The sequence below is a fragment of the Nicotiana attenuata genome, unplaced genomic scaffold (genome assembly GCF_001879085.1).
Source record: "Nicotiana attenuata strain UT unplaced genomic scaffold, NIATTr2, whole genome shotgun sequence".
In the NCBI taxonomy this organism is placed as follows: domain Eukaryota; kingdom Viridiplantae; phylum Streptophyta; class Magnoliopsida; order Solanales; family Solanaceae; genus Nicotiana; species Nicotiana attenuata.
In genome coordinates, this window is record NW_017671823.1 from 218,517 (window position 1) to 227,470 (window position 8,954).

Sequence of the window (8,954 nt, forward strand, 5' to 3'; positions counted from 1 at the left end):
CAATGTTAAGCTTTAAGGAGTGGTTTGTTGGGGTAAGCCATTTAATAGTGATGGTGATAGACGGAGGAACATGGTTTGGAGAGTTGGTACAGTAGATAAATTCTTTGCAACGTATTAGAACTGCTTCAAGAGAAAGCTGCTTACACTTTTTGTTGAAAGAGTTATTATTATGATTTAACCACAGAGACCATATGGCAAAAGGAAATAACATATCCCAGGAGATATCCCATTGATCTAAAGTTTTGTGCAGATCTTTTAAGGTATTGAGCCAGTGGTCAGAGTTTTGCTGAAAGTGAGGAAGATTGAGTTGAGCGTCGCTCCAAAATTTGGTGGCTATGGGGCATTCAATGAATATGTGAATAAGCGACTCCTCTGCTACTTTGCATATGGTACAGAGGGTGTCAATGTGTAGTCCGATTTGGTGCAAATAGCTTAGAGTAGGAAGGCGATTGTGCGAGCATTGCCATAGGAAGTATTTAATCTTATGGAGCGTGTTAAGTTTCCAGATCCATTGGAATTTAAAATTATTGGGAAGTGATGGTGAGATTAACTTGTATATAGAGCTAGAGGAAAAGATACCATTGGAGGTGTGAGCCCAAGTGGGTATGTCCCTAGCATTGGTGAGGGAGTCTAGATTTATGGAAAGAATTATGTTTTTGATTTCTGTGGGCAGAGTAAAGGATAGTTTTGAGAGGTCCCAAGAGTTTATTCCCAGAGGTCTTTGACTTTGAGTGTTTTTGGTCATTGTAATTAACTGGAACCTGGATGATTGAGCTTAAAGGTGGGAGCCCCGGTATCCATGCAGAGGTCCAACAGTTAATGTTGCCCGGGCCCACAGTGTAGACCTTGACTACAGATTTTCCAACCTGTTATGATGTTATTCCAGATGAAATGGATTGGAGATAGGGTTCTTCTGTGGCTGTATGTTGAAATAAGAGTGGAGGCCCATAGAGAACTAGGATTGTTGAATAGACGCCAGAAGAGACTAGCTAGGGATACCATGTTTTTATCTATTGCTCTCCTGAGACCCAGACCCCCAGCATGTTTTGGTTGAGTAATAGTGGACCATTTGATATAGTGAATTTTCCGTTTTTGAGTGGTGGTGCCCCAGATAAAATCTCTTTGAATTTTGTCAATTCGCTTTAGAGTGGATGAAGGGAGCATGATATATTGCATTACATGGTTCGGGATAGCATTAAGAGTTGATCTAGCGAGGGTTGTTCTTCCTGCGATGGAAAGGAAGTTTGTTTTCCAACCAGCAAGTTTTGTGTTTATGTGATCAATAATGTAGCGAACATCAGATTTTTGGGTTTTCAAGTGAGAATTGGGAAACCCAAGTATTTTCCAAAGTTATCACTGGGTTGGATGTCCAGTTGGCAAAGTGATTTTTTGTATGAGCGTCACAGTTTCGTGAAAAGATGATTTTTGATTTAGAATTATTGATTTTTTGGCCCGAAAGCTTGGAAAAGAATGTAAGGCTATGTTTGATTGTGTGGATGGACTTTGAGTTAGCATTGGCAGAGAGAGTTAAGTCATCGGCGTAGAATAGGTGAGAGATGGGAAGGCCAGTGGGATTGATATTTATCGGGTCCCAGAGTCCGATGTTGACTTGGTGATTAATGTATTTCGATAATAATTCCATGCATAGGATAAAAAGGTAGGGGGAGACATTGGGTCGCCTTGACGTATACTTCTTGAGGGGTGAAAGAATTCTGTTTTGGAGCCATTAACTAAGATGGCAATTCTGGAAGTGCTGACGTAGCTCATAATAAGTTTAGTGATGCGAGGGAAAAATTTGAAGAAAAGTAATGCCCGGTAAAATGACCATTCGAGACGGTCGAACGCTTTTTCCAAATCAATTTTAAGGAGGACCTTTCCTTGTTGACCCCTTATTTTTTGGAAGTGGTTTATGATTTCTTGAATCATGATGGCGTTGTCACAAGTTTTTCTACCCTTAAGGAAGCTGGATTGACAAGGGCTAATTAATTTGTCAAGGAAGGGTTTGATTCTATTAACGATAATCTTGGTGACTACCTTGTAGATGGTGTTACAGAGACCGATGGGTCGGAGGTTGTTAAGGTTGTTTGCATTTTGAAACTTTGGGATGAGACAGATATATGTAGAATTGAATGTGGTTGGAATAGAAAGGTCCTTAAATTTTTTTTGACAAAAGGCTAGAACCGGATTCTTTATAATATGCCAATATTTTTGATAAAAAAAAGACCATATATGCCATAAGAATTTTAAACGACCATCCTGCCATTCATTTAAATACTACTGTTTGTATCAAAACGTAAATAAACATTTAAATAAATATGAAATTACGTAAAAATATTCTACACGCCTAATAATGTGAACTCTAGGGTAAATGAAAAGCCTATTTTTCAATTCCACATTTATGTTGTCCACTAGTGAATTTGTTCGCGCTTTGCGCTATACATTAAAGAAGAATTTAGAATTATATTCCTATGAATCAAGTCGAGATAGAGAGACAAAAATTTTTTGCTTAGAGTTGAGACTTCTTTTCCCTACTAATTAACAAAATAAATAAGAAGATCAATTTGTTAACATCAATTCATATATGTCATTCATTTATAAAAAGGAACTCAATTTTATTAAATATAAATTAGATAGACAGTATAAAAGTATTCATAGTATCCATTTATTTTTCACTTTTATCTTCTTTTAATACGGTGACATTGCCTCTTCTATTTCCTACTTTTATTTGTTTTCTTCACCAAATGCATCTACATTATAATCATCAGACAATATATAGCCGGCAATAATAATAATAATAATAATAATAATAATAATAATAATAATAATAATAATAATAATAATAATAATAATAATATTGATAGAGACTTTTATTCTAACCATAGGATAAATAGGAAAGTATAAGATAAAGGCAAGTAAATGGAAAAAAAGATAATAGAATATACCATGTTGAGTAATAGTATCCTCTCGAGCTGTTTTGGTTTGACATAAGAGTAGAAAAGCTAATTCAAGAAATAGTGAAAGAACCAGAGTAAAAATTACATCAAAATCCAATAATCCATGGATAATGTCTATGTACTACACTTTAGGAATTTTGCGGAGAATCATATGCAAGAGCGAAAATGTCGCTGTCACAACTGTAACCAAGCCAAGCTCCTGAATAGTGAATACAAAGACAAGTAGCAGGTACGGTCACCACTCGTGCACACACCACGATATAATTCATCTAGTAATCCTTATAGGAGAAAAGAAAATAGTGTTATTAAGCATATAAATTTATATTGAAGTAATTATAACGAAAGAATTAACAATACCTGTAGAGATCCATCATAAGTGAACCGGCACAAACAACAATACTCTTTCGCAGCTTTGGATAACACAATGGTTTGAAGAGTAGATAAATTGTGCTCTTCACCATAGTGAAAATGCTGAGAATGAAAATTATAACGAAATATTTTTTAGAATAGCCAAACTCGTGTGCTATAATAAAATTGCATTCTAGATCTTTTCCTTAGGCCATATATGCCTTGAGAACTCTTGTGATTCTTGAAATTCTCTTTTAATTTTTTTTATATGACTGCAATATTAATCAGATAAATCGTTAAATTAGAGAAAGGATATGAAAAATATGCAATTCCATGAGATATAAAAAGTTTGTCGATGGCTAACCTGTCTGCGAGTATCATTTGGAGCACCTTCAATATTATCAGAAAGAGGCTTAGATTACAAAAAGACATAATGACGAACAGAGTTTGCAACGTACTTGTCAGATCAGGTGCTTGGCTTTGAAATTTAATTCCCTTTGTGATATAACAGATACGTTATACCAATGCTAGCTTAAGAGATATGCCATGTCAGCATTTATTTTTCCTCTTTCATATATATATATATATATATATATATAGATTGAATGCCCAGCAGCTATATCTCAATGTTTATGTACAAAATGTAAAATTAAACTTTTGTGTTGAAATTTTAAAATTGTTCTGAGAATTTTCAAAACATTTCTATGGAATATCTATCTAAATTCTTCACAATCTTTTATGGAATACCTATCTAAATTCTTCACATTCTTTTAACATTAGTCTTTTGAAATGGTTATACATGTATATAACTATAAAGATAAGCATTCATACAATTCTAATTAAATGGCTCATTTTGTCTACATTTCACACATTTATTAACAATATTGATGTGACTATTAAAATTTTATACCCATTGACATGAGATACACGCAGAGGCGGCTAGAGGGTGACGCCATTAAAGCCAGGGTTTTAGGCCCCAGAATTTTGGGGCCCAATTTCTTTTTCCAATTTCTACTTGATATTTGGTATATAATTTGGGGCATTGATTAATTCAAATTCGTACCATGTAAAGTTCAATAAAGTAGGAACCGCTCCTTAGAAAAAAAATCACTCCAAATACTCCAACCAAATACCTCCGGTTAAAGAAGAGGGATCCTATCCGACCCTAGTGGTGAGGCCCCAAATCTTTTTAAGAAAATATAAGTATTTCAAAGTAGAAAAATTAAATGTTTTATGAGGGTGTTGGCCAAGCTTATAAGTTGGTCAAACTAGCTTATAAGCACTTTTTGGCTTATCTACGCGTTTGGTAAAGTTAAAAGTGCTTATAAGCCAAGTGCTTATAAGTCAAAAATAATCCAAAAGCCATAAGCTGGTCACCCCCAGGTTATGAATTTTTAGCTTATAAGCATTTTAAGTTTGACCAAAATTTTTACTATTTTATCCTTAAAATATTTCTTTCTAGAACAAAACTCCTACATCGATACTCACTGCCTCAAATATTTTGTCATATTTAGGTTTATTTTTTACTGAGAAACTTTTGTCAATTTATTAATTATTATAACTTATGATTATATGCTTATCATAAAAATTATCTTATCTGAGCACATTTGTATTTAAAATAAAATGACAAATAGAATATTCTGTATTTATCGATTTGGAATCTAAAATTTTAAAGAAATTACGCCCTTATAAGTGTAAACAGTTCTAAGGTTATTTAAGTCATTTTAACAGAAAAAAAACTTATTAGCACTTTTTTATCAAAATACTGCAGCAACTTATTATCAATTTCAGCACTTGTACCCAAACACGTAACTGCTTATTCATTAAATCAATTTCAGCACTTAAAAGTGCGTTTCAGCACCTAATGCTTATCAGCTGCTTCAAATAAACTAATCCAAATGGGCTCTGTATATATAAAAAAACTTACATTTATCAAAATAAAATGAGTAATACACTTTTAAGCTGTATCTTTATTTGTTTTTTGTTTTTTCTCAAATTTATCACTGCAACAGGCATATTGAAACATCAAAATTATTTTAATATAAAGTTATCAATTTCTTGAATCAGGTTCTACTACCTAAGATCAATAGTGTCACAGGAGAGATTAAATGGTTTATGTAAAAAATTATTAAAAATTTTATTCTCTAAAAGCTAGAAAAATCTACTTCAAATATAAATATATATTTAAAAAATTTTAAAAAATTAGGCCTTCCACTAAAGTTTGGCCTTAGGCCACCAAACTTATTGAGCTGCCCAGGGTACACGCGCAACGCGTGCCAGAAACTAGTTAGCTGAAACACACCATGTCAAAAGTATCTTTGTGCCGGTCTAGCCCAACACCATTGACACACATCTGGCTTGATTGTTGTGTTGATGAATTAATTTATTTTCCAAAAGGAAGTTCCAATATTCCAAACAAAGAAACTTTATAAATAAGCTGAAGGCACACCATTGTAAGGATCACCAAAGACTGCAACATTGCCTGGCCTTGAGAATACAATCTACAAGATAGAAGCACCCTTTATAAGTTGTTTTACTTCTCAGATTTAGTGAGATAATTTCAAGATTTCTGGTAAAAAATGGATAAATGCATGTATTTACTACTGAAGACATAATTTAATAAAGGCAGAATAGTTTGGTAGACACTTGTACTTATACCGCTTTGACATCCCGGTCCCAATACTTTGCAAAGTTTCATCTAAACACTTATACGTATCCAAATAGAATATTTTAAATACCTCTAACCATTGACTGAGCTTATTGGCATTTATATGGATGAGTTGGACAAAGCACGTGTTTTGTACGCACATATGGTACGTGAATTCACTGAATTGGTGATTTTACTTCAAGGGAAATAAGAAAACGACAAAACCAAAAAATAAACAAAAAAAAAAAGGAAAGAAAAATATAATCCCCTCCCTTATCGTCCTTCTCTGTTTCTCCCCTTCCCTTTCTCTTTTCTTTATCAGATCCCACCCCTTCCCCTTCCCTTTCTCTTTCTTTATTCTTTTCTTCATAAGATTTTCTGCTTTGTGCATCCCTTCTTCCATCAATTCGTCTCCAACCGTCTTCTTCCCCTTTTCCCTTTCCATAGTTCCACCATTTTTTTCGATGGTCAAAGTTTCTAAATCAAATTTTTCTTCCACCAATACTCTCCAAAAATAAAAATATATTAAAATAAATAAATTTTGTTTGAATTTCATACTTCTTAAATACTAAGCTTGTTGGGTATATTTTCTGGCGAGTGAAGCATTTCAAAATTTTGAGCTTGATAGTTATCTTCTATGGCTACTATTTCTTGTCGCTGGCGGAAGGAGTGGTGTCGCGATGGTCACTAGTAGTTCTAAAAATGGGTAAGACTGGAAAGTTGACGGTGAGGAGTGGAGTGATTGTGAATTTGTGTGTTAGTGTCAATTAAAATTTTGTAAATTCTATCCGTTTGGAGAAAATATGTATATGAGCCATTGTTCCGGTGGGTTGACTGAAACATGATTTAAAGGACCCGAAAATGAGTGAGAAAACGTGAAACAGAGGGTTTTAACTTTAGTTTTTCAAATGGAATTTTTAATTGACAAAGATAAAAAAATGACATGGCAAGTGATGTGGATCTGATGTGTCATTCATGTCAAGCAAGTGAGAAACACGTATGATAGTCAATGGTCAGAGGTGTTTAAAATACTCTTGTTGGACACGTACAAGTGCTTAGATGAAACTTCGCAAAGTAGTGGGACCGGGATGTCAAAGCGGTATAAGTACAAGTGTCTAACAGACAATTCTCCCTTTAATAAATAAAAGTGTCTCTACTTGGACTGCTTAAGTTTTCGAAGATTTATCACCATATACCTGATAATCTCCTAGCGTGCATGTTTTGAATCCAGCAGCACAGTAATCAAAGTAGTACTCCCATGTCCTGATGAACTTATCATCGAATCCCAAAGCGCGAATTTGGCTAGTGATAAAGTTATCAATAGTCAAGTATAAGCATTTACAACTGATGAAGCTACGAATGCTTCATTAGGGAAACAGGTTTAAGGTTCTTGACATATTTTGATCTTGTTACCTTTGATTTTTCAAGAATTTTTCTCGCCAATCATCTCAGCGTCTGATAATAGTGAATTCCTATCTCCTCCAGGTGCACTACACTGCATTCATATCATTTATCAAATGTTTTCAGAAAGAAATGCTTCTGCAAATGTGACGACAACAACAACAATTCCACTAAGTTCCCACAAGTGGGGTCTGGGAAAAGTAATGTATACGCAGAGCGGCAGAGGCGAATTCAGGATTTAAAATTTATGGGTTCAACCTTTAAGATTTTTAGCATTGAACCCATTATATTCTTAAAGAAGACCTTTGAAACTTGTGGTCTTAAAAGATTAAGTGGTAAAAGCTTTGTGGGACCATGACATTTGTGTGGTTATAAAAGCTTCTCATCAAAGGTAAAATGAAGAGTTTAAAGTTGAATTAATTCCATTAGTAGAAATGTGTCATTCTTTTTGGAACGGACTAATAAGTAAAGTGTGTCATCTGAATTGAAACAGAAGGAGTACTATTTTTTGCAAATTTAGTAGATTTTTCCACATAATTTATGCTCCGCATCACTTGAACCCGTCATGTACATGCTACATACGCCCCTGTGTGCGCGCAGACCTTACCTCTACCCTGGAAGGGTAGAGAGGTTGTTTTCTATGGACCATCGGCTAGAGAGTAGATGAAAAAAAGCATTGGCCATAAGTAGTAACAACATCAACAAAATGTGACAGCATGCTAGTGCAAAATCACAAAATGAAATCTTTGTTACCATAATCTGGATGCAGCAGCCATAGCTGATGTTACTCGACTTAGTGCAGGCTGTTGGGATATATTATTAACCATGCGGTTTAGACATAGTATTATATTTTGTTCTTTATGAAATAATTGTTTATTTAATTTATTCAATTCAATAAAGCACTATTTTAAATAGATCATTTGTAACATATGTGTCCTTTTGATTATGTAGTAGACAATTTAGTGTATGGAGTCTTAGCTCATACACAGAAGATTAAATTGTTGGTTCTCATAATTAATAAAATATGTTCACAATCGAAGATATTATCGGACAAAATATCTTGATGATTGTAGCACAAGATTATTGTATAATTTGTCTTGATTATGGGAGTAAGTATACTCCAACTTCTTGTGCTAGTATACTCTGTATATTGAACGGACCAATTAGAGAAAAGGTGTTTTTGTACTGAATACATATAAAACACTTTCTCTAATTCATTAAATGAGCTTATACTCCTAATCTTGATATACTTATTATGATCAATGTAATTTGTTTATTGTTTTGATTTATTAAAAGGTATGACTCTATTTAGAGTTAGTATATGCCTAATAAATTGGACAATAACAAATAACATTTGTGAATAATAATTAGTTGATAGAATCCATGACTTGGTTTTTGGGTTTGATAATACCCCTTTATATAAGCTTATAAGTTTTTATGTGAAAACCCGGTCGGTGGATTTTGTATCCGTCACATGAGATGGTTTAAGCGGAATTATAAAAGATTTAATTAGTTAATTGAATTAAATTATCAGTGATTTAATTTAATTAACTGGTATTTGAAATCTTAACACGGGGAGTTAAAATAAGTGTTAGTGAATTTAC

The 8,954-nt window shown here is 33.6% G+C and overlaps 1 long non-coding RNA gene across 1 annotated transcript; it reads right to left on the reverse strand.

Moving 5' to 3' along the window:
• Positions 1-5,319: 5,319 nt before the first annotated feature.
• On the reverse strand, positions 5,320-7,466 carry LOC109210433. Its single transcript, XR_002065558.1, has 3 exons — positions 7,363-7,466; positions 7,146-7,251; positions 5,320-5,803 (listed from the first exon to the last, which is right to left on the reverse strand). It is a non-coding gene; the product is annotated as an uncharacterized LOC109210433 (long non-coding RNA).
• Positions 7,467-8,954: the final 1,488 nt, after the last annotated feature.